The 27117-nt window shown below is 45.5% G+C and overlaps 1 protein-coding gene across 50 annotated transcripts in view; it reads right to left on the bottom strand.

The window, feature by feature from the left end:
* CELF1 (CUGBP Elav-like family member 1) overlaps positions 1–16220 on the bottom strand; it is a 92094-nt gene extending 75874 nt beyond the window's left edge. For all 50 annotated transcript variants that reach the window (XM_015434738.4, XM_045370484.3, XM_065529487.2 and 47 more), the window contains exon 1: positions 16082–16220. The gene's annotated coding sequence lies outside the window, so the exon portion shown is untranslated. The remainder of the gene's footprint in view (positions 1–16081) is intronic.
* Positions 16221–27117: the final 10897 nt, after the last annotated feature.

Here is a 27117-nt window from a genome sequence, read left to right as displayed (position 1 = left end):
TTCACAGAATTTCAATGTTAAGTCTTTTTCCTATTACTAATCCTTAATACTGAACTGTTCCAAAACATAAAATTAAAGTGCCATTTAACATGGAGTAGTCAACAAATAATTATCAGATATCTACTTTATGCAAGGCCCCAGTGCTTAGGTAAACTATAGACTGTAAAATTTCCTCTATGCACAGCATTGGGTTTAGCACAATACACACAACACATGAAGGCATAATCTTATTTTTATTTTTATTTTTTAAAGAAATGGGGTTTCACTTTTTTGCCCAGGCTGGCTGGAGTACAGTGGCACAATCATAGCTTTCTGTAACCTCCAACTCCTGGGCTCAAGGAGTTGAGTCCTGCCTCAGTCTCCCAAATAGCTAGGACTATAGGTGTGCCCCACCATGCCTGGCTAAATAATTTTTTTTTTTTGTAGAGACAGAGTCCCTGTATTTGCCTAGGCTGGTCTCAAACTCCTGGCCTCAAGCAATCCTCTTGCCTCAGCCTCCTAAAGTGCTGGTAATGCAGGCATAAGCTACCACGACTGGCCCATAATATTGTTTAGATATATTTGCAATCATCATTTGACCTCTGATATCAAATAATATCTTCTAGCTTTTTCTATCCTACATATCTATGTATGGAAGACAGAATGTTGATGTTGGCTGTGTACCAGGTTGCATATAAATCTCCATTTCAAAACTGGCTTGTCTCTTTTTAATTCCTGCTCATTAGTATTACAGGGAATTTTTACATTTCTCTGGAATAAAGTCTTTCAACCTAACAAACCAAAAGATCACAGGGAAAAAAAATCACGTTAGAAGCACTAAACTGTCTTTCACAGAGCTTCCCCCTCTCCCTCATTAACATTTCTCAAAGAGAAAAACACCACTGTGATGCTCCTCTCACAGATCATTCATGAAGTTACTGAGCTGGGACCAGACAGACTCCATCAACTGGGCACACAGCCACTCACCATTACCCTTTGTTTAAAGTCTCAACAGCCATTCAACCCACATTATTGTGTTCCACTCAAGCCCATCAACATTTTTTTAAGAGGAAACAATCAGGAAACTAAAACAAACACCACTTAACTAGAAATGAAGAAAAGACTGAATCCATATGCCTCACAAACAAAAATTCTCTAAAACTGATGGCTCACTTTAAGTTTCCTATCTGAAATAGCAGTATTATTTTTAACAGGCTCATATTCCTTAAAAAAACAAAAACAAAACAAACAAAATAAACAAATAATCATAAAAAACTTGTTAAAAAAATAAACTCATAATCTTGATCTAGCAAAGCATTCTAAACACCAAGCGCAAATGCATATACTGAAGGAGTCAAGACCTCCAGCAGCCTTTTGCCTGGGGCTAAGGAGGGCATGGGGGCGGGCGGGAAGAGCACTCTTTCAAACGACTGGTGCGGTGGCTCAAGCCTGTAATCCCAGCACTTTGGGAGGCCAAGGCGGGCAGATCACCTAAGGTTGGGAGTTCGAGACCAGCCATGGCTAACATGGTGAAACCTCGTTTCTACTAAAAATACAAAAAAATCAGCCAGGCATGGTGGCGCACACCTGCAATTCTAGCTACTCAGGACTATTCTAAACTTCAAATTTTACAAGTGCTGTGCAGAGCTCTGTACTAAGTCTAACTCAAAGTTCTTTTGGCTGAAAATAACAGATAGCTTACACAAAAACTAGAACTAACTGAAAGAGTACTAGACCATCTCAAGAACTCCAAACAGGCCCACACCTGGAAAGTCTTTAGGCATCCAGATTTGTATTCTGCATGTGGATGGCTGCCCTCTCTCCAGAACTGCATTTCTAGTCTATGCTTCTTTCCAGATGAAATCTACTTACTTCTCCCTCCCTACGGAATGACCTTCACCGCTTCCACATGTATGAGCCTGAACTTGGCTGCATACCAGCATCTGACTTTATGTCCTGAGTTCTCTGAATGCAGGTGACAATTTGTATCCTAAAGACTTGAATCTCAGTTCCGATCTCAAATTCCTAGGACAAAGCAATTTGCCCAGCTTGGGCCAGGTGTCCACCTCTGGTGCAATAAGGTATTACAAGAGGGGCTAGATCACAAGGTATAATTAGAGTAGGGACTATGTGCCTGAACCACTCCCCTAAAGTATATGCAATACACTAAGCAGCAAGGCAGTTTCCATCCTCAAAAAGCTTAAAATCTTGCTGAAATAATAAAATACATCAATAAAACACTAAATCAGGTATGGGAATGAATGGACAGGAAAAGCCTCATGAAAAAGGTTAGCTGTGCACTAAATGACAAACAGATATTGAATCATGAGCAGGGAGGGGCTGAAAAGCATTCCTAAACACGAAATGTGATATCTGCTCCTCTTGCTCTAGCCATCTAGGAAATATAGACCTAAGGGATAAATAATCTTTTACCACATAAACAGCTTCCAGTAAAATATCCTTGTTGAAAGCCTACTATAAGGCTTAAAATGACTTTGAACACAAAGCAGTGCTGCTTCATCATGCAGTAATCACCCACTAGCTGACAAATGTCAAAGAGTTATGCATTTTCAAGCTGTCACCACCACCCTGACTTCCTTTCACTCCCCGGCCCCCACAAGACTCTTGCTCAGAGAGCACTCAAAATCAGGCAAGCAGGCTGGGCGCAGTGGCTCATGCCTGTACTCCCAGCACTTTGGGAGGCCGAGGTGGGTGGATCATGAGGTCGGGAGTTCAAGACCAGCCTGGTCAAGATGGTGAAACCCCATCTCTATTAAAAATACAAAAATTAGCCAGGCATGGTGGTGGGCGCCCATAATCCCAGCTGCTTGGGAGGCTGAGGCAGGGAGAATGGCTTGAACTCAGGAGGCGGAGACTGCAGTGAGCCAAGATGGCGCCACTGGACTCTAGCCTTGGCGACAGAGAGAGACTCCGTCTCAAAACAAAAACAAAAACACACACAAAAAAACCCAACAAAACAAAACAAAACAAAAAACAGGCAAGCAGCCAGTAAATGGCACAGGTGTTTCTCACTGAAAATATCCCACCCAATCTAGCATGGTAAGTTAGCAGCAGCAACACCCAGATAGAATTCATCTGGGAAAGAAACACCAGCTGCGCTATGTGACTGCAGTGTGAGGGAAGGCGGCCGGAGCAGAAAAGTAGAATGTTTCCCATACACAAATGCTAGAAGTACAAAGAAACTGGAAAAAGCCTACAGTAAATTATCTGTACAAAACAGAAATTAACAAAAACTTAACAGATGTCCAAATAATACTGGGTTAAAAAACACCGTCTACTCACAGTAGACTATTAGTCACCCCACATTATCACCAATATCATACATATTCACACAGTCTGCAAGAGCATACCTCAATCTCAAAGGAAACAAAAAGGTAATAAAAGAACAAGAAGAAAGTGGTGACAGTTTCTAACTTAATGACTATTTTGCTGAAGAGCAGCAATGTTACTATGAAAATGGAAACTACTTGGCCAGGGGTGGAGGCTCACACTTGTAATCCCAGCACTTTGGGAGGCCAAGGCAGGCGGATCTCCTGAGGACAGGAGTTCGAGACCAGCCTGGCCAACATGGTGAAACTCCATCTCTACTTAAAATACAAAATTAGCTGGGCATGGTGGCGCATGCCTATAATCCCAGCTACTCGGGAGGCTGAGGCAAGAGAATCGTTTGAACCCAGGAGGCAGATGTTGCAATGAGCCGAGATCTCGCCACTGTACTCCAACCTGGTGACAGGGCAAGACTGTCTCAAAATTAAAAGTATAACACTACAAACTTAGCCCAGGAACCAAAAAACTTTATTTTGCATAATCCTCAAACTAAAGACATTCCCCCTAAAACACAGTTTTCATGGAGTTATAACTTAGAAAGTAAAATGATTCAACTCGGCCGGGCGCGGTGGCTCACGCCTATAATCCCAGCACTTTGGGAGGCCGAGGTGGGCGGATCACGAGGTCAGGAGATCGAGACCATCCTGGCTAACACAGTGAAACCCCGTCTCTGCCAAAAATACAAAACATTAGCCGGGCATGGTGGCGGGCGCCTGCAGTCCCAGCTACTCAGCAGGCTGAGGCAGGAGAATGGCATGAACCCAGGAGACGGAGCTTGCAGTAAGCCGAGATCGCGCCACTGCACTCCAGCCTGGGCGACAGAGCGAGACTACGTCTCAAAAAAAAAAAAAAAAAATTATTCAACTCCATTTTGTCAAAGCTGAATGTAGCTATAAAAAGAAGAACTGGAGGTCATAAAGTTAGTGGAGAGTTCTTTCTGAAGCCGTGTCAGGCTGGGCGCGGTGGCTCACGTCAATTTCAGCAGTTCTGGAGGATGAGGCAGGTGGATCATCTGAGATCAGGAGTTCGAGACCAGCCTGGCCAACATGGTGAAACCCCATCTCTACTAAAAATACAAAAATTAGCCAGGCATGGTGGCAGGTGCCTATAAACCCAGCTACTCAAGAGGTTGAGGCAGGAGAATCGCTTCAACACGGGAGGCGAAGGCTGCAGTGAGCTGAGATCGCACCGTTGCACTCCAGCTTGGGCAACAAGAATGAAACTGTCTCAAATAAATAAAGCCATATCTGCACCTATGAACATATCTAAAAGTAGCACATCAAATTCGATTAAGTGAGATCCATCAGGTATCAATGCAATCACTAAACAAAAACTCATCATTCTTGTTGATATTTTCTCTAATTTTTTTTTTTTTTTTTTTTTGAGACAGGGTCTCCCTGTTGCCCAGGCTGGAGTGTAGTGGTGTGATCTCAGTTCACTGCAACCTCCACCTCCTGGATTCAAGCCATTCTTGTGCCTCAGCCACTTGAGGAGCTGGGATTACAGGCACGTACCACCACATCTGGCTAATTTTTGTATTTTTAGTAGAGACAGAGTTTCACCACGTTGGCCAGACTGGTCTCAAACTTCTGGCCTTATGTGATCTGCATGTCTTGGCCTCCCAAAGTGCTGGGATTACAGGCATGAGCCACCGTGCTCTGCTTTAGAAAATATCAAAAGGGATGGACTGCGTTAAGCTTTACAAAATATCAACAAGGCTGGGAACAGTAGCTCATACCTGTAATCCCAACACTTTGGGAGGCCAAGGCAGGAGGATCACTTGAGGACAGGAGTTCGAGACCAGGAGAGACCCCGTCTCTACAAATACTACAAAAATTAGCCAGGTGTAGTGGTGTGCACCTGTAGTCCCAGCTACTTGGAAAGCTGAGGCTGGAGGATCACTTGAGTCCAGGAGTTCCAGGCTATAACTGCACCACTGCACTCAAGTCTGGGCAACAAAGAGAGATTCTGTCTCTAATGGAAAAGAAGGCCAGCATGGTAGCTCATGCCTGTAATCCCAGCACTTTGGGAGGCTGAGGCAGGAGGACTGCTGGAGGCCAGCAGGTCAAGACCAGCCTGGGCAACATAGTGGGACCCCATCTCTACAAAAAATAAAATTAGCCAAGCGTGGTGTTGCGTACCTATAGTCCCAGCTACTTGGGAGGCTGAGGTGGGGAAGGATCACTGAGGCCTGGGAGGTTGAGGCTACAGGGAGCCACAATAACGCCACTGCACTCCAGCCTGAGTGACCTTGTCTCAGAAAACAACGGCAGACCAAAAAAGCCCAAAACTTTGGCCGGGCGCGGTGGCTCAAGCCTGTAATCCCAGCACTTTGGGAGGCCGAGACGGGCGGATCACGAGGTCAGGAGATCGAGACCATCCTGGCTAACACAGTGAAACCCCGTCTCTACTAAAAAAATACAAAAAAACTAGCCGGGCGAGGTGGCGGGCGCCTGTAGTCCCAGCTACTCGGGAGGCTGAGGCAGGAGAATGGCGTAGACCTGGGAGGCGGAGCTTGCAGTGAGCTGAGATCCGGCCACTGCACTCCAGCCTGGGCGACAGAGCGAGACTCCGTCTCCAAAAAAAAAAAAAAAGCCCAAAACTTTACAAATCTGGAACTTAATGAAGTGTAAAATAAACAAATACATACTCATGGCCTCCACAGCACAGCAGAGGTTAAAAAATAACTATAGAATTCCATAAAGAAACCTCCACTTTAAGAAGATTCTAAACCAATTCTACAACAAGGTCAAAGTTATTTTACAAAGGTCTCATCAAGGAAACTGTCTTCAAGGCAGGCATAATGTTGCCCTCCTGTAATCAATCCCAACCACTCAGGAGGCTGAGGCAGGAGGACTGCTTGAGCCCAAGAGTTTGCACCAGTCTGGGCTATATAGTGGACCCGCGGACCCCTGTCCCCACCCCATCTCTAAAAAAAAAAAAGAAAGAAAGAAAGCTGTTTTTGGCAAATAAGGACTCTTGATACAATACAGTTTACAAAGCAAATAGCTAAAACTGATTAAGTCTTAAATCTGCATTACAACTCTAAATATTAGAGCCCTCCTCCCCGCCTGAACTCGTCACTTTAAACTACAAAGAGACCCAGGTGTCCCCTATTACAAATCCAATATATTCATTTATAATTTTCAGTTTTCTTTGAACGCAGAAGCCTCCCAACACTAGATTCTCACATAAAGTAGAAACAGTGAATATGAAATCCAGGAAACCATATTACCCAAGTATTCCACAAGGAACAATGCCCTGTTTAGCAAAGCATTTCAGACACACAAATCTCATCCCTCAAGCCACAACAGACACAAGAAAATGCAAAACAAAACGCACTCATAAAAGGAAACAAAAGGAACATTGATATACTAGGTACTGCTCATCTACGTATGGCACTGCTAGGCATTTCACCTGTGTTACTTATTTCATTTGGCTGAAACGCATTACTGACCCAAGAGACAAGTGAATGGTATGCCCATTTCACACACGGAAAAATAAACAGCATTATCAATACTGTATCAGGCACTGTTCGGTGCCTAGCATAAGTTACTTCAATTAATCCTCACATTACTATTCTGAGTTGGTATCTCCACTTTAAAGATAGGAAAACACGCCCAGAAATGTTAAACTGGTGGTACCCTAAATCCATTGTCCCAAGCTGTCAGTTATCCTTACCAGGCTGTGCTTATAAAGCCCATTCAAGTCACACCATCCTTTCAAACCATTTCCATTTTCAGGATTCCACAATCAAAGAATCAACTCTCAATTACAGAAAGACTTAATTCTCCAGATTTTCATCAAAATTTTCTTATTTCTATTCTACTTGCCTTTTGACCATTTCAGTGTACTGTAACTCTAGTATATGTGTTCTAGTAACTATAGCATTATATTAATAGCAATCAACTTTGGGAGGCTGAGGAGGGCAGATCACCTGAGGTCAGGAGTTTGAGACCAGCCTGATCAACATGGAGAAACCCCATCACTACTAAAAATACAAAATTGGCCAGGTGTGGTGGCACATACCTGTAATCCCAGCTACACGGAAGGCTGAGGCAGGAAAATCGCTTGAGCCCAGGAGGCGGAGGTTGCAGTGAGCTGAGATGGTACCACCGCACTCCAGCCTCGGCAACAAGAGTGACACTCAGTCTCAAAAAAGAAAAAAAAAAAAAATCAAAAATCAAAGAATAGGCCAGACATAGTGGCTCATGCTTGTAATCACAATACTCTGGGAGGCCCAGGCAGGCAGATAACTTGAGGTCAGGAGTTCGAGATCTGCCTGGCCAAGCACGGCCAACGTGGCGAAATCCCATCTCTAATAAAAATACAAAAATTAAGGCCGGGTGGAGCAGTTCACGCCTGTAATCCCAGCACTTTGGGAGGCCGAGGTGGGCAGATCACTTGAAGTCGGGAATTTGAGATCAGCCTGACCAACATGGAGAAACTCTGTCTCTACTAAAAATACAAAACTCAGCTGGACGTGGTGGCGGGCACCTATAATCCCAGCTACTTGAGAGGCTGAGGCATGAGAATTGCTTGAATCCCTCCAGGCAGAGGTTGCAGTGAGCTGAGATTGAACCACTGCATGCTAGGCTGGGTGACAGAGCGAGACTCCATTTCAAAAATAAATAAATAAATAAATATTGACCTTCAGTCAGAGCCATAAAGTCTCCAATACCCATTATTAAGAGGTAAATAATAAGTTATTAAGAGGTTATTAAGATGTTAATAGTAAGGAACATATTGTTAATAATGAGCATTATTAAGAGATTAATAACAAAGAGCAAATCTGAAGTCTTAAAGCATAAAGTTTGCCCAGCTGCCAGAGACCTTTTTTCTATTTCTTCTTTTTATACGAAAGTTTTACAAAATTTGTACAAAAATACAATAATTTTTGTATTTTTTGTAGACATGAGGTCTAGCTATGTTGCCCAGGCTGGTCTCAAGCTCCTGGGCTCAAGCAATCCACCTGCCTCAGTCTTCCAAAAGTGCTGGGATTACACACATGCACCACCATGCCCAGTCCCTCTCATATATATATATATAAATTTTTTTCTGAGATGGAGTCTCACACTCTCACCCAGGCTGGAGTGCAGTGGCGCCATCTCAGCTCACTGCAAGCTCCGCCTCCTGGGTTCACGCCATTCTCCTGCCTCAGCCTCCCGGGTAGCTAGGACTACAGGCGCCCACCACCACGCCTGGCTAATTTTTTGTATTTTTAGTAGAGACGGGGTTTGACCGTGTTAGCCAGGATGGTCTCGATCTCCTGACCTTGTGATCCGCCCACCTCGGCCTCCCTAATTTTTTTTAAGGGAGAAAAATAGGAGAAAGGCCTTTCATGCAATTGACAGATACTCTCAGTATCTTTTTTTGGGGGGCAGGGCGCCGGGGAGAGAAAGGAGTTTTGCTCTTGTCGCCCAGGCTGGAGTGCAGTGGCGCCATCTTGGCTCACCACAACCTCTGCCTCCCTAGTTCAAACGATTCTCCTGCCTCAGCCTCCTAAGTAGCTGGGATGAGAGGCATGCACCACTATACCTGGCTAATTTTGTATTTTTAGTAGAGACAGCATTTCTCCATGTTGGTCAGCCTCGTCTTGAACTCCCGACCTCAGATGATCTGCCTGCCTCAGGCTCCCAAAGTGCCGGGATTACAGGTGTGAGCCACCACGCCTGGCCAACTTTCTTCACACTAGAACAAACTGAGAGACCTTTGAGTATTTTTGGTTTTTTTTTTTGGGACAGAGTCTCGCTCTATTGGCGGGCTGGACTGCAGTGGCGTGATCTCGGCTCACTGCAAACTCTGCCTCCCGGATTCCAGCAATTCTCCTGCCTCACGCTCCTGAGTAGCTGGGACTACAGATGAGTGCCACCACACCCGGCTAATTTTTGTATTTTTAGTAGAGACAGGGTTTCACCACGTTGGCCAGGATGGTCTCAATCTCTTGACCTCGTAATCTGCCCACCTTGGCCTCCCAAAGTGCTGGGATTACAGGCGTGAGCCACCGTGCCTGGCACCTATGAATATCTCTGAAATGTTCATACCCGAAAGTATTAGCCTAACTAGGCCATTAATGGCAGATTTACAAATTTATCTGTGCACAACATACAATACCTAGAAATTGATCCACCTAACAAAGTCATTCATATATTATAGGTATAAAGCAAAGGCAGGAACTTGTCAATTCTTAACCTCTCCAAGTGATATTTTTCAGTACACATTATTTGAAAATGCTGTGCCGGGCACGGTGGCTCACGCCTGTAATCCCAGCACTTTGGGAGGCTGAGGTGGGCGGATCACCTGAGGTCGGGAGTTCAAGACCAGATTGATCAACATGGAGAAACCCCCGTCTCTACTAAAAATACAAAGAATTAGCTGGGGGTGGTGGCATATGCCTGTAATCCCAGCTACTTGGGAGGCTGAGGCAAGAGAATCACTTGAACCCAGGAGGTGGAGGTTGCAGTGAGCCAAGATTGCACCATTGCACTTAACCCTGGGCAACAAGAGCGAAACTCTGTCTCCAAAAAGAAAAAAAGAAAAAAGAAAATGCTGTACATTCAAAGATAGGAAAATCTGACTAGATTAGAAATTTTAAATACTATACACAGTGATTCGGATTATCGCTATAGACTACTTTATTATACATGCTGACATATGTGTATTTTCAAGAAGTTTGAATATGTCAGTAGACATCTCTCTTGTGATTGGCAATCCACATGAAGAGCATCAATTATAATCAATTAAACCTTTATAGAACTCCAACAGAGGACAGAAAAATAAAGGAGACATTCCTGACCTCAAGAAGTAGAGGAACACAGCCATAAAAGGAAATCAGGGCCGGGCACGGTGGTTCATGCCTGTAATCCCAGCAATTTGGGAGGCCAAGGCGTGTGGATCACCTGAGGTCAGGAGTTTGAGACCAGCCTGGCCAAAATGGTGAAACCCCATCTCTACTAAAAATACAAAATTAGCCAGGCTAGGTGGCTCATGCCTGTAGTCCCAGCTACTCAGAAGGCTGAGGCAGCTTGAACTCGGGAGGCGGAGGTTGCAGTGAGCCGAGATCGCGCCACTGCACTCCAGCCTGGACGATAAGAGTGAAACTCCATCTCAAAAAAAAAAAAAAACAAAAAAGGAAATTAGGTCCTGATACATACTACAAAATGACGCATGGACCTTGAAAACAACATGCTAAGTGAAATAAGCTAGACACAAAAAGCCAAGTATTACATGATTCCAGTTACATGAAATATCTAGAATAAGCAAATTCACAGACACAAAGATAGATTAGAGGCTACAAGAGGCAGGGGGGAACGGAAAATTGAGAGTTATTGCTTAATGGTTACAGAGGTTCTGTTTAGGGTGATGAAAACATTTTGGAAAGATCACAGTGATGATTGCACAACATCTCAATGTAATTAATGTCACTAAATTACACACTTAAAAAGGGTTAAAACGGGCCGGGCGCAGTGGCTCATGTCTGTAATCCCAACACTTTGGGAGGCCAAGGCAGGTGGATCACGAAGTCAGGAGTTCAAGACCAGCCTGGCCAAGATGGTGAAACCCCGTCTCTACTAAAAACACAAAAATTAGCCAGGCACGGTGGCAGGAACCTGTAATCCCAGCTACTAGGAAGGCTAAGGCAGAAGAATCGCTTGAACCAGGGCAGCAGAGATTGCAGTGAGCCAAGATCGAGTCACTGTACTCTAGTCTGGGCGAAAGAGTGAGACTCCGTCTTAAAAGAGAAAAAAAAAAAGGTTAAAACAACCTAAATGTAAGACCTAAAACTATAAAACTCTTAGAAGAAAATATAGGGGAAAAACTTCATGATACTGGATTTGACAATGATTTCATGGATATGACACCAAAAGCACAGGCAACAAAACCAGAAATAAACAAATAGGACTATATCAAACATGAAATATTTTGTGTATCAAAGCATACAATCAACAAAGTGAAAAGACAAATTACGGAATGGGAGAAAATATCTGCAAATCATCTATCTAATAAGGGGTTAATATCCAGAAAATAGAGGATGGGTGTGGTGGCTCACACCTGTAATCCCAGTACTTTGGGAGGTTGAGGTGGGGGGATCCCCTGAGGTCGGGAGTTCAAGACCAGCCTGGCCAACATGGTGAAACTCCCTCTCTACTAAAAATACAAAAATTAGCCAGGCATGGTAGCACATGACTGTAGTCCCAGCTACTCAGGAGGCTGAGGCAGGAGAATCGCTTGAACCCAGCGGGTGGAGGCTGCAGTGAGCAGAGATCATGCCACTGCACTCCAGCCTGGGCAACAGAGCGAGACTCCGTCTCAAAAAAAAAATCCAGGAAATATAAAGAACGTCTATAATTCAACAATACAAAAACCAAAAAACTTGATTAAGAACTGGGAAATGGCCTTGAACAGACATTTCTCCAAAGATAATATATAAATGGCCAAGCATACAAAAAGATGCTCAACATCACTAGTCAGCAGAGAAATACAAATAAAAACTACCACAGTGAGGTGTCTCACACCCATTAAGATGGCCACCAAAAAAAAAAAAAAAAAAAAAAGATTGGTGAGGATGTGGAGAAACTGGAACCCTTGGGTACTACTGGTGAGACTGTAAAATGGTGCAACTTCTATAGAAAGCAGTATAGGGGTTCTTAAAAAAATAAAAATAAAAAAAACTATTCTGGCCGGGCGCGGTGGCTCAAGCCTGTAATCCCAGCACTTTGGGAGGCCGAGGCGGGCGGATCACAAGGTCAGGAGATCGAGACCACAGTGAAACCCCGTCTCTACTAAAAATACAAAAAATTAGCCGGGCGCGGTGGCGGGCGCCTGTAGTCCCAGCTACTCAGGAGGCTGAGGCAGGAGAATGGCAGGAACCCGGGAGGCGGAGCTTGCAGTGAGCCGAGATTGCGCCACTGCACTCCAGCCTGGGCAACAGTGTGAGACTCCGTCTCAAAAAAAAAAAAAAAAAAAAAAAAAAAAAAAAAAACTATTCCAGTGGACTGCATTCTTTCAAAATAATAAAAATTAAAAACAGAATGATCACTTCATCCAGCAATCCCACTTTGGAGTATATATCCAAAACAAATGATACTGTTCCAGAGGCTGGAATACCTATTTGCACACACAGTCACAGCAGCACTATTCACAATAGCCAGGAGGTAGCTGCAACCCAAAAGTCCATTAGTGGATGCAGTCCATAAACATGATATATATATACACAATGAAGTATTAGCCTTAAAAAGGAAATAAATCCGGTCACATAGTACAACATGGATGAGTCTTCAGGACATTACACTAAGTGAAATAAGTCTGTCACAAAAACCAGACATGACCACTTACATGATGTTATCTAAAGTGGTCAAAATCGTAGAAACACAAATAATGGTGGTTACCAGGGGCTAGTGGGAAGGGGAAAAGGGGAGCTGTTGTCTAACAGGTATAGAGTTTTAGATATGCAAAATGAAAAACTCACAGATCTGTTTTCCAACAGTGTGAATGTACTTAACGTCACAGAACACTTAAAAATGACTAAGTTAGTAAATGTTGTGAGTCTTTTTTTTTTTTTGATACAGAGTCTTGCCTTGTCGCCCAGGCTGGAGTGCAGTGGCGCAATCTCAGCTACCAGCAACCTCCACCTCCCAGGTTCAAGTGATTCTCCTGCCTCAGCCTCCCAAGTAGCTGGGACTACAGGCACATGCCACTGCACCTGGCTAATTTTTGTATTTTTAGTATAGACGGGGTTTCACCATATTGGCCAGCTGGTTTCGAACTCCTGACCTCGTGATCTGCCCGCCTCGGCCTCTCAAAGTGCTGGGATTACAGGCGTGAGCCACCGCGCCCAGCCAATTTTGCGTTTTTAACCACAATTTTAACATGTAGGCCAGGCTCAGTGGCTCACATCTTTATTCAGAAGTTCAAAACCAGCCTGGGCAAAACAGTGACACCCTGTCTCTACAAAAATAAATAAATAAACAAATAAATAAATAAAGGCCAGGCATGGTAGTTCACGCCTATAATCCCAGTACTTTGGGAGGCTGAGATGGGCAAATCACCTGAGGTCAGGAGTTCTAGATGGGCCTGGCCAACATGGTGAAACCCCATCTCTACTAAAAATACAAAAACTATCTGGGCGCAGTGGCAAGTGCCTGTAATACCAGCTATCCAGGAGGCTGAGGCAGGAGAATTGCTTGAGCCCGGCGGGCAGGGTTGCAGTGAGCTGAGATCACACCACTGCACTCCAGTATGAGTGACAGAGCAAGACTCCATGGCGGGGTCGGGGCTGGGGGGTTGGGACTGGACCCACATCACAAAACTGTGACTAGGATAAGCCTGTTTTGCGAAAATAGGCATTTCTGTAGCATATAAAAATGATGGGCAAGATAAAGACCCAATATTTAACAATCATCTCTGAGTGGTGACACTATGGGTGAGTTTCTTCCTTTTTTGACTTATATGTATTTTTTATAATGAATCTGTAACTTCTGTATTAAGAAAAATACATGGAAATCTTTAGAAAAATAAATCATTTTGGCTAAAAACTTCACTGTCTGCCTATTACATCATGGGTATTTCACCATATTACAGAAGCTGAACTAATACCATGTGAGACAGATGCTGTTTCTTTCATTTTGCAGGTGAGAATAAACTGAGGAGCAGAACAGTTGAGTGACTTGCCAAGGTTGTATAACTAGTAAATGACAGAGCAAGCATTACAATCCAGGCCTAGTTCTAACTTCAAGTCAGGGTCCTTTCCCATTTCATTACATCTCAAAGGGTAGACTGCATTATTATACTCATGATATTGTTTAAAAAAAAAACCATAACCTTGGGCAAGTAAGTCACTTAACTTCTAGGGCCCTCAGTTTCTTCATCCAAAAAGTGAACGGGTTCTAGAAAAGATATTTCAACTCTAACAGCCCCTCCTGCTAGTGGATCTTAAGTCTAGATAGCACAATCTTTAAAGAAAACCCTGGGTTTTCTTTTCTTTAAAGGGATCAGAATGAATGGCTGAATAGAAGTTGAGGTCTATGCTCTGGGCCTAAGGCCATTCTTAATGGAAACAGGTGGTGGACTGTCATGAGAAAAGAACCACTAGGGGAACCATAACCTTCCTGGTTAAAGCAATAGCTGAAAGCTCCAGCTTTGCTTTACCAACAGTGCTGCTTTAATCTTGGCTAACTCATCATCAGAAACCACATACTAGGGAAGTAAAGCCAGAAGAATACAAAAATTAGCATGAGAAGAAAATCACCGTAGCAACAGTTTGTGCACGCTATAGTAATCCCATGATTTTCTAAGTGGACTCATTAATGCTAAAACAGAAAGGGTGATTCTATATGGAGACGCCTTCATTCTCACCAAGGATTAATGGAGAGGCTGAAACTTCCATAGCACTTAGAGAGAAACTACACTTGTGGGCAAGGGGAAAGCATGCAATTAAAGCCTTCCCAATTCACGGGTAATCAAAGACAGTGAAAAGACCTTCAAAAGGTGAAGTTCCGGTCGGTCGGACGCGGTGGCTCACGCCTGTACTCCCAGCACTTTGGGAGGCGGGTGGATCACCCGAGGTCAGGAGTTCGGGAACATCTAGCCTGATCAACATGGTGAAACCCCGTCTCTACTAAAAATACAAAAATTAGCCGGGAGTGGTGGCGCATGCCTGTAATCCCAGCTACTTGGGAGGCTGAGGCAAGAGAATCGCTTGAACCTGGGGAGGTTGCAGTGAGCCGAGATCGCGCCACTGCACTCCAGCCTAAGCAACAAGGGTGAAACTCCGTCTTAAAAAAAAAAAAAAAAAAAATGAAGTTCCTGTAAAAGATTGAGTATTCGTAACCTCTTACACTGCACACATTATAAAGCATTTCATGCTCCTTAAAACTGTTATACAGTCTTTTTACTCGAAGGTAATAAACCTACAGCTCTCTCCTGGCGAGAAAGAGATTCCATTTTGCGGAAACAGATTCCAATCCAAATCTCACCACATTACCCTCAACTACGGGTATGAGCCTAAACCAATGAGAAGCTCCTTGGTGCATGTGCAATGGTCTCCGAGAACTAAAACAACATCCTGCCCGAAGGACCACAACCAAGACACCACCGGTTTTAAATTCAAAGCCTGTTCCCTAGCGAAGAAAGCGCTTTAATGTGTTCCCCGCGCTCCCGGGTGCGAGATTCCTGCCCAGCTACTAGGCCACGACAGGGTGAGCACCTGATGTGGGGGGAGGGCAAGCCAAGGCCCTAGCGGATCTAGGGCGAGAAACGAGGGGCTCTCGAGGCTCCAGAAAAGCGCTGCCTTTTAGGGGCGGAGACCCTTCGGTACCCACAGTGGTGAACACCAAGAACACGTGAGGCGACAGGGGCAGAGATGGGGTGTCCCGGGCAGGAAGCCTGGGTCCAGCACGGCAGCCACAAAGAGGAGGAAAACGGAGCTGGCACTGGGTAGGGAACGAGGCCTTTGAGCCCAGAGGGTGAAGGTAAAGGGCGCGGGGAGAAGCAGCAAGGCCACGAGGAGGGCGGGTCTCCCAGGGCGCGGGGGCACGCGCCGGGCAAGCCCGACAGGACCCGGGGAGCCTGGGACCCCGACATGCAGGAGGAGATCGCAGCCCTGCCCCAGGACGCAGAGAACGAGGAGAGGCCGCGCCCGGAGGGCCCTGTGACCCGCGGCCTCCCGAACCGGACCCGCCCCGCGGCGCCTCCCTCTTGCCTTCTTTCCCTCCCTCCCTCTCGCGGCCCGTTATCCTGCGCCCGCAGCACTCACCAGCGGCTGCACCTGAGCCCGCCGCTGCCTCAGCTGCTACCTGCGCCTCCGCAGCCGCCGCCGCCTCGCTGCTGAGGCCGAATCCCGGGGGAGCCTCCGCGTCCCGCCGCCGCTGCCGCCGCTGCCGCCAGAGCAGAACACCCCAAAATGGCGGCACTTCCGGCACCTACCACCGGCGGGGAGGGCGGAGGAGGAGGGGGAGCGCGACGAAGGGGAACGTATCACCGCGGTGCCGCCCGCAGCGCAGATGCGAGCGGAGCGCGGCGTAGGGGCGGGCCGAGCGTCGGGCACTGCAGCGCCCCCTCGGGCGGGGAAGTGGAGGAGCTGCCGCGCCTAAGCCCCTGGGGCCGCGGGCGGAGCCCTCAGCCGAGGGAGCTGCAGGGGCACATCTCTTTGTCTCCGAGCCCTACTGGAGGGAAGAGCCAGGCCTGGGAATCAAGTTCTTGACTCCGCCCACCGCACCCACAGGAGCGCTAGATGACCCTGGTGGGCAAGGAGGCACCTCTACTGGGCACTGAGTAGGAGCATAATATATTTGTTGAATAAATGGATGAGTGAAGGAGTGACTGGTGCTTGGCCAGCGTTGGGCACATGGCACGCCCCTTTTTGCCCCAACAGATAAGCAACAGCATCCAGGCCTTCCTTCTTTGCTGGGATGTGGATATGTGTGTTCCAAGTGCAGGGAGTGCCTTTTAGCAAGATAATCAGTGTGAACGCACAACCTGGCAACGATCGCTGCGACATCAGGAAGTTCACAAAGATTCTATTAAGAGACCGATTGCTCAGCCATAACCTGCTTTTCCCAGAAAAAAAAAATGTATATATATTTTCTTAACAACTCAGGTTAGGTCTTTAAAGACTTCCTCCCGAGTTACTCAGGAATCCCTGGGTGTAGATGGAACGCAAGCAGTACAGTTTGTTGTTGTTTGAGCCAATGTTTATTACGTAGGTTCCAGACCTTGTGAGGCAGTTAAATGCAGGTTAACAAAACTTTGTTCTGGAAGCTTTTGGCCCCATCAACATGCAAATAACTCATGGGATGGTTTCTCTGTAACATCATCTGGCTTCCCAGAGAATATAATTTTTTTATACCCACAAATACTGATTATATCCTACCTTACCACAAACAAGTGGGCTTCCAAGCAGAAGCCTCAAGGCCTCAAGGGTTTTCCTCTGTCGCCTTTGGAGGGGAAAAAAAAACTAACCACAGTTTTTCTGGTACCGTTTAGTCCTTAAATTGTACATGATCATATTCCCTAATTGTACTGGGTAGTTTTATATACATTCATAATGCTGATAATATGATCTTGTTCTTGTTAATAGTTTTATGTGTAATTGACTGAAAACATTCTGTATTTATAGACCATTATAGCTTACAGAATGTTGTCAAAAATATTACCATATATTTCCTCCCATAGGTTATAGAAATGTTTCAAGCAGAGAATCTGTCTCCTTTTGTGCTCCATAGAATCATGTGGATATCCACATGGCTCACTTCCTCATCTCCTTCAGACTTTGACTTAAGTGTCACCTTCTTAGTCCACTTTTCCCTGAGCACCCTATTTTACATTGCTCACATGCATGGCATACGTATGCACACTATGCACACACATACACACACCCCCATGCTTTCAATCCCACTTTCATTTTTATCCAAAACACTTATCATTATCTAACACAGTTTTGTTTTGTTTTTTTGGGTTGGTTTTTTTTTTTTTTTTTTTTTTTGAGACAGTCTTGCTCTTGTCACCCAGGCTGGAGTGCAGTGGTGCAATCTCGGCTCACTGCAACATCCACATCCCAGGTTCAAGCAATTTTCCTGCCTCAGCCTCCCAAGTAGCTTACAGGTGCCCGTCACCACGCCTGACTAATTTTTGTATTTTTAGTGGAGACAGGGTTTCACCATGTTGGCCAGGCTGGACTCAAACTCCTGACTGCAAGTGTTCTGCCTGCCTCTGCCTCTCAAAGTGCTGGGATTACAGGCGTGAGCCACTGCACCTGGCCTCACAGTATATTTTGTACTTACATATTTTACTTGTTTTATTGACAGTAGCCCAGAAGGTAAACCAAAAGGTAAACTTCATGAGGATAGAGGTTTTGTCTGTTTTATTTCACTGCTCTATCCTCAGGGCCTCGATAATGCCTAATCCATAGTACATGCTGAATAAATATTGTTGACTTAATTAATAGGTATATCTAAGTGCCAGGTATGGAAAACGAATGAAATGTTCAGCCTTTAGAAGCTTCTTGGAACCTGTCCATGAGCTAAATAAGGACAGGCACCACGCCCATCTTGTTATATCTCCAGTGCTTTTCACAGTATCTGACTCAATAAATATTTCTTAAAGAGCAACTAGAAACTTTTCCATACCCATCTTGTTATTCTCCTAATATCGCCGTTGCTTTTCATTGTATCTAACTCAATAGATACTTCTTGAAGAGCAACCAGAAGCTTTTTCCTATTCTATCTGCACCTTAACTTAGGGCTCCCATTTGCAAGGGAGGAACTTGCAAGGTATTAATATCACTCTTGCATTGAGTTACCGAGGAAGGCCACAGCCTGTTAGCCCAAGGTTGGGGGGAAGAACAATTACATGAAGAACGCAAATAGATTTTGTAACTTCAAAAGGTTTCAGCAGCATAGACAAAATGCTAAACAGTCCAAATACAAAAAAAAAAAAAAAAAAAAAAGCCTAGTGTGAGATTTAACAGTATGTAAAGCTTCCTGTTTCATGTTTTGCCTTACAAATAGATTAAGATTTATTTTTTTAAAAAGCCAGTGTTGGCCAGGAGCAGTAGCTCATGCCTGTAATCCTAGCACTTGGGAAGGCCGAGGCAGATGGATTACCTGAGGTCAGGAGTTCAAGACCAGCCTGGCCAACGTGGCAAAACCCTGTCTCTACTGAAAAATACAAACATCAGCCGGGCATGATGGCAGGTGCCTGTAGTTCCAGCTACTCAGGAGGCTGAGAAAGAATTGCTTGAACTTGGGAGATAGTGGTTGCAGTGAGTCGAGATCGAACCACTGCACTCCAGCCTGGGCGACAGAGCAAGACTCCGTCTCAAAAAAAAAAAAAAAAAAAAAAATAGCCAGTGTTAGTAAGAGTGCAGAGAAATAGACTTCTCCAAGTGGTGGAGGGAGTAAAGTTCAGGTAATCTGCCTAGAGGAATCTGAACTTTTACATACCTTTCTAGGAATTTATCCTAAGGAAAGATTCATGGATAATGGCAGAGACTGTAACATGTTTTATTTTTTATTTTTATTTTTCTAGACACAGGGTCTTGCTCTGTCACCCAGCCTGGAGTGTAGTGGTGCTATCATAGCCACTGCAACCTTGAACTCCTGGGTTCAAGCGATCCTTCCACCTGAGCCTTGTGAGTAGCTGAGATCACAGGTGTGTGCCACCATGTCCAACTAATTTTTTTTCTTTTGTAGAGACAGGGGTCTCACTATGTTGCCCAGGCTGGTCTCAAACTCTTGAGCTCAAGCGACCCTCCCCACTCGGCCTTCCAAAGTTTTGGGATTACAGGTGTGAGCCATGACACCTGGCCATAACATTGTTTAAACAGCATAAAATTTGATATAAAAGGAGACTGATAAATTATAGTTCATTCATAGCCATATAACAATAGAGAAATAATTATAGAGGAAATGATGATAGCCAGGCATGATGGCTTACTCCCATAATCCCAGCTACCTTGGAGGGCAAGGCAGGAGGACTGTTTGAGGCCAGGAGTTCAAATCCAGCCCAGGCGACATAACAAGACACCATCTCCACATAAATAAAAAATTTAAAAATGTTAGCCTGGCATGGTGGCATGCACATCTGCAGTTCCAGCTTCTTAAGAAGCTGAGGTAGGAGAACCCCTTCAGCCCAGGAGTTCCAGGTTGCAGTGAGCTATGATCATGACACTGCACTCCAGCCTAGGCAACAGAGTAAGACCCTGTCTCTATTTGGTTTTTATTTATTTATTTATTATTAATTTTTTTTTTTTTTGAGACGGAGTCTCGCTCTGTTGCCCATGCTGGAGTGCAGTGGCGCCACCTTGGCTCACTGCAACCTCTGCCTCTCAGATTCAAGCGATTCTGCTGCCTCAGATCCGGAGTAGCTGGGATTACAGGCATGCGCCACCATGCCTGGGTAATTTTGTATTTTTAGTAGAGTCAGGGTTTCGCCATGTTGGTCAGGTTGGCCTTGAACTCCTTACCTCAGGTGATCCACCCACCTAAGCCTCCCAAAGTGCTGGGAGCCACCGCGCCTGGCCTATTTACTTTTCTTTCTTGGTTTTTTTTGTTTGTTTTTTGGTTTTTGTTTGAGACGGAGTCTGGCTCTGTGGCCCAGGCTGGAGTGCAGTGGCACAATCTTGGCTCACTGCAACCTCCCCTTCCCAGGTTCAGGCGATTCTCCTGCCTCAGCCTCCTGGGTTGCTGGGACTACAGGCGCATGCCACTAAACCTGGCTAATTTCTTGTATTTTTAGTAGTGGCGGGGTTTCACCGTGTTAGCCAGGATACTCTCAATCTCCTGACACCGTGATCCGCCCGCCTTGGCCTTACAAAGTGCTGCGATTACAGGCGTGAGCCACCATGACCGGCCTGTTTTTCTTTTTAAAGAGACAAGATCTTGCTATATTGCCCAGGCTCGTGTGCAGTGACTTTTCACAGGCATGATTCCACTACAGATCAGCATGAGATTTTTGACCTGTTCCATTTCCAGCCTGAAATGGTTCACCACTGCTTAGGTAACCTGGTGGTCCCCCACTCTCTGGAGGTCATGATGTTGATGCTGAACTTAGTGCAGACACCTGATTGACATAGTGCACTATAGCCCAGAACTTCTGGACTCAAGTGATTCCCCTGCCTCAGCCTCCCGAGTAGTTGGGACTTACAGGCACATGCCACCTCGCCCTGCCCTTGTCTCTAAAAGAAAAAAAGAAAACTCTTTTTTTTTTGAGACGGAATTTCACTCTTGTTGCCCAGGCTGGAGTGCAATGGTGCAATATCAGCTCACTGCAAATTCCGCCTCCCGGGTTCAAGCAATTCTCTTGCCTCATCCTCCCGAGTAGCTGGGATTACCTGTACCCACCACCATGCCCAGCTAATTTTTTGTATTTTTAGTAGAGACAGGGTTTCTCCATGTTGGCCAGACTAGTCTTGAACTCCTAACCTCAGGTGATCTGCCCGCCTCAGCCTCCGAAAGTGTTGGAATTATAGGTGTGAGCCACCGCGCCTGGCCAGAAAGAAAACTCTTAAGGCCTGGTTATATTCAGGTGGTGCTGCAAGCATCGCGCTGCATCACATCTGGAGGCCTATAGCCTATGACGTCAGGTTGTCTGTCCTGTTTTTAGTGACACAGACTCATCCGTGGTTGAGGTGGCCTCAGCCTGATCCCTCTGTGGTCAAGTTTCCTATAAGTGTTTCATCTAATGCTTTTATTCATTGATGGCTATTAACTAGATCCATTATTTTACCAAAATGCAGACTTTCTGATTTTATATGTATATAAAATATATAATATACACACTATATATAATGTATAATATACATACTATATGTAATATATAATGCATTCTATATATAATATGCATTCTATATAATATATAACATGCATACTATATAATATATACATATGATATACAATATATAATATACATATATAATGTACATACAATATATAATATACATATATATAATATGCATATTATATATAATATACATAACATATAACACATATAATTTATAATATACATATCATATATAATATACATATCATATAATATACATATTATATAATGTACACATCACTGCACTCCAGCCTGGGTGACAGAGTGAGACTCTGTCTCAAAAACAAAAAACAAAACATTTTCTAGTTATAATATTATATAGTTATAATGACCTTTATCAATATGTGTACATGAATATACAAAGACCACATGTTGTATGATCCATGTATATGAAATGTTTGGAATAGGCAGGTCCACTGAGACAGAAAGTCAATTCGTGGTTGTCAGGTAATGAGGGAATGGAGAGTGATTGCTAATGGGTATAGGATTTCTTTTAGGGATGATGAAATTTTCTAAAATTAGATATTGGTGATGGTTGTGCAACCCTGTGAGTATATTAATAAACACTGAATTGTATAGTTAGGAGGGTGATAAGGCATATGCATTATACCTCAATAAAGCTGTTACCAAAAAAAATGTTAACATTGGAGGGGGAAGGACATAATGGACTCTCAGTACTATTTTTAAAACCTTTCTGTGCATCTAAATTATTCCACATTTAAAAGTTTATTCCTGGCCGGGCGCAATGGCTCAGGCCTGTAATCCCAGCATTTTGGGAGGCCAACGCGGGTGGATCACGAGGTCAGGAGATTGAGACCATCCTGGCTAACACGGAGAAACCCCGTCTCTACCAAAAATACAAAAAATAAGCCGGGCGTGGTGGCGGGCGCCCATAGTCCCAGCTACTTGGGAGGCTGAGGCAGGAGAATGGCGTGAACCCAGGAGGCAGAGCTTGCAGTGAGCCAAGACCACGCCACTGCACTCCAGTCTGGGCAACAAAGCGAGACTCCGTCTCAAAAAAAAAAAGTTTATTCCACAAAGAGACACCACACCCACTAAAATGGCTATAATGAAAGACAGATAATAAGTGTTGGCGACCATGTGGCATGGCAACATTGGAACCCTCCATACTCTCCTGGTGGGAATGCAAAAAGGTGCAGTCACTTTGGAAAACTGACAGTTCTTCTAAAGGTTAAACATAGTAATACTCTATAACCTCATAATTCCATGATTAGTCAAATATACAAAAGAAATGAAAACCTATGTCCAGAAGTTGTATGCAGATGTTCCCAGCAGCATTGTTCAACATAGCCAAAAATGGAAACAACTCAAATGTCCATCAACTGATAAACGGATAAAAACATGTGGTCTGTCCATATATTGAAATATTATTTGGCAATAAAAAGGACAGTCTGATACTTGCTACAACATGGACGATCCTTGAAAACATTCTAAGCATAAGACAGATATCTCTAAGCAAAGAGATATCTATTAAGAAAAAAAAGGCTGGGTGTGGTGGCTCACACCTGTAATCCCAGCACTATGGGAGGCTGAGATGGGCGGATCATGAGGTCAGAAGATTGAGACCATCCTGGCTAAGACAGTGAAACCCCATCTCTACTAAAAATACAAACAATTAGCCAGATGTGGTGGCGGGCGCCTGTAGTCCCAGCTACTCAGGAGGCTGAGGCAGGAGAATGGTGTAAACCCGGGAGGCGGAGCTTGCAGTGAGTCGAGATTGTACTCCAGCCTGGGCAACAGAGAGACTCCGTCTGAAAAAAAGGAAAAGAAAAACAGGAAAAAAAAGGAAAAAAAACCAAAAAAAGGCCACATGCAGTTGCTAACACCTGTAATCCCAGCACTTTGGGAGGCCCAGGCGGGCAGTTCACCTGAGGTCGGGAATTCGAGACCAGGCTGACCAACATGGAGAAACCATCTCTACTAAAAATATAAAATTAGTTGGGAGTGGTGGTGCATGCCTGTAATCCCAGCTATTCGAGAGTCTGAGGCAGGAGAATTGCTTGAACCTGGGAGGCGGAGGTTGCAGTGAGCTGAGATCATGCCATTGCACTCCAGCCTGGGCGACAAGAATGAAACTCCATCTCAAAAAAAAAAAGGGTGGGGTGGCTCACGCATGCAATGCCAGCACTTCGAGAGGCTGAAGCAGGAAGATCACTTGAGTCCAGTAGTTCGAGATCAACCTGGACAATATGGTGAAAGCCCATCTCTACCAAAAATACAAAAATTTGCCACCAGGTGTGGTGGTGCGCACCTGTGGTCCCAGCTACTCAGGAGGCTGAGGTGGGAGAATTGCTTGAGCCCAGGAGGTGGAGGTTGCAGTGAGCTAAAATCACACCATTGCACTCCAGCCTGGGCAACAGGAGTGAAACTCTATCTCAAAAAAAAAAAAAAAAAAAAAAAAGAAGAAGCCAGATACAAAGAACACATATTGTATGACTCCATTTATTTGAAATACACTAGGCTAGACACAGTAGTTCAGACCTATAATCCCAGTACTTTGGGAGGCCAAATCGGGAGGATTGTTTGAGCCCAGGAATTCAAGATCACTTTGTTTTGTTTTGTTTTGTTTTTGACATGGTGTCACCCAGGCTGAAGTGCAGTGGCGTGATCTCGGCTCATCACAACCTCTGCCTCCCGGGTTCAAGTGATTCTCCTGCCTCAGCCTCCCGAGTAGCTGGGATTACAGGCGCCCACTATTATACCTGGCTAATTTTTGTATGTTTTTAGTAGAGATGGGGTTTCTCCATGTTGACCACGCTGGTCTCAAACGCCTGACCTCTGGTGATCTGCCTGCCTCAGCCTCCCAAAGTGCTGGAATTACAGGAGTAAGCCACTGTGCCCAGCCCTGAGATCAGTTTGGGCAACACAGTGAGACCCCATCACCACAAATAATAAAAAATTAGCCAGGCATCGTGGCACATGTCTGTAGTCTCAACTCCTTGGGAGGCTGAGGTGGGAAGATTGCTTGTACCCAAAAGGTCAAGGCTACAGTGAGTCATGGTCACGCTGCCACTGTGCTCTAGTCTAGGTGACAGTGAGACCCTGTTTCCTAGAAAAAAAAGAAAAGAAGAAAAGTAAAAAGAAGAAATGCCCTAAACATGCTAAACATGTAAATCTATAGAGTCAGAAAGTAGGTTAGTGTTTGCCTAAGGCTGGAGGATGATTGGGAGAAAATGGTGTCTCTGCTAATGGATATGGGGCTTATTTTGAGGGCAATGAAAATATTCTAAAATTAGGTCGGGTGCGGTGGCTCACGCCTGTAATCCCAGCACTTTGGGAAACCAAGGCGGATGGATCACCTGAGGTCAGGAGTTTGAGAGCAGTCCGGCCAACATGGCGAAACCCTGTCTCTACTAAAAGCACACAAAAAATTAGCCGGGCATAGTGGTGGGCACCTGTAGTCCCAGCTATTGGGGAGGCTGAGGCAGGAGAATTGCTTGTACCCGGGAGGCGGAGGTTGCAGTGAGCCGAGATGGCGCTACTGCACTCCAGCCTAGGCAACAGAAGGAGACTACATCTCAAAAAAGAAAAGAAAATGAATCTTTTAAAACCACCAGATGGGCCAGGTGGGGTGGCTCATGCCTGTAATCCCCGCACTTTGGAAGGCCAAGGGGGATGGATCACCTGAGGTCAGGAGTTTGAGACCAGCCTGGCCAACATGGTGAAACCCTGTCTCTACTAAAAATACAAAAATTAGCTGGGAGTGGTGGCATGTGCTTATAATCCCAGCTACTTGGGAGGCTGAGGCAGGAGAATCACTTGAACCCAGGAGGCGGAGGTTGCAGTGAGCCAAGATCTTGCCACTGTACTCTCCAGTCTGGTGACAGAGCGAGACTTTGTCTCAAAAACAAAAACAAACGAACAAAAATAGCCAGGAGTGACGGTGCACACCTGTAGTCCCAGCTACTAGGGAGGCTGAGGCAGGAGAATCACTTGAACCAGGGAGGCAGAGATTGCAGTGATCTAAGATAGTGCCACTGCACACCAGCCTGGGCCACAGATTAAGACTCTGTCGGCCGGGCGCGGTGGCTCAAGCCTGTAATCCCAGCACTTTGGGAGGCCGAGACGGGCGGATCACGAGGTCAGGAGATCGAGACCATCCTGGCTAACACGGTGAAACCCCGTCTCTATTAAGAAATACAAAAAAAAAACTAGCCGGGCGAGGTGGCAGGCGCCTGTAGTCCCAGCTACTCGGGAGGCTGAGGCCGGAGAATGGCGTAAACCCGGGAGGCGGAGCTTGCAGTGAGCTGAGATCCGGCCACTGCACTCCAGCCTGGGTGACAGAGCGAGACTCCGTCTCAAAAAAAAAAAAAAAAAAAAAAAAAAAAAAAACAAAAAAAACTCTGTCTCAACAACAACAAACAGAAAAAAAAAACACCAGATGCCTGTTTCAGAGAAAGATTTAAATATAAATAGGCCCACCGAGTGGCTCATGCCTGTAATCCCAGCACTCTGAGAGGCTGAGGCAGGTGGATCACCTGAGGTCAGGAGTTCGATACCAGCCTGGCTGACATGGTGAAACCTCATCTTTACTAAAAACAAAAATTAGCTGGGTGTGGTGGCACACACCTGTAATCCCAGCTACTCGGGAGGCTGAGGCAGGAGAATCGCTTGAACCAGGAGGTGGAGGTTGCAGTGAGCCGAGATCGTGTGACTGCACTCCAGCCTGGGCAACAGAGTGAGACTCCATCTCAAAACAAACAAACAACAAAAAAGTAAATAGCTGGCATTACAACCATTCTACTTACCTTTTTGTAGATTGCAGGTTTCATATTTGAGCTTTTCATAATTTTTTAATGATATATTAATACATTATAATGCATATTTTCCTATTTTTTCCTGCTATGTAAACACTGCTGTTTGGTCAGATGATGGAGGGAGCCGTGCCCTGGGACGGGTAGGGGAGGAGGAAGGCGACCTCAGCCCAAGTCCCCTGTTCACCCTGGGATCAGGCCCTCACCCAGGTAGCTCCTCTGTTTCAAAGCTCTAAGTCCTTCCACTCTCCTCTTCAGGGCTACCTGGCACACAGCCTCTTCCTTGTCTTTTCTTCCCTTTGGTGGGGTCACACCCGCACTTAGGGTCACTGCCCCCTTCTCTGGTCGAGGGTTGGAGGGAGTGTCCTTCCTGCTCTCCTCCCCTGGGGTCACACCCCTCCCCTCGGAGGAAGGAGGTCACCGGCCACAGGCGAGGGCCTCAGTTTCCCACGCTACGGGGCTCACACGTGTCTGGCCCGCGACGCGCTTTCCCTTGGCCGGGGTTCCAGTTTCCCGCCCAGGAGTCCTCGGTCCCTCCCCCGAGACCGCCGGGCCCTCCTCCAGAGCCCCGCGGCCCGCCCCGGGGGCTCCAGGCCAGCCCGCCGTCACCCGGTGCGAGCCCGCGAGAGGCCTCGTGCAGCTGGCAGCCCCGCCCCGGCACCCGCCTGCTCTTCTCGCGGGTCCAGACCGCGAGCGC

The sequence above is a fragment of the Macaca fascicularis genome, chromosome 14 (genome assembly GCF_037993035.2).
Source record: "Macaca fascicularis isolate 582-1 chromosome 14, T2T-MFA8v1.1".
In the NCBI taxonomy this organism is placed as follows: domain Eukaryota; kingdom Metazoa; phylum Chordata; class Mammalia; order Primates; family Cercopithecidae; genus Macaca; species Macaca fascicularis.
The sequence above is the reverse complement of the archived record's forward strand: the minus strand, read 5'-3'. Positions and strand labels throughout refer to the sequence as shown.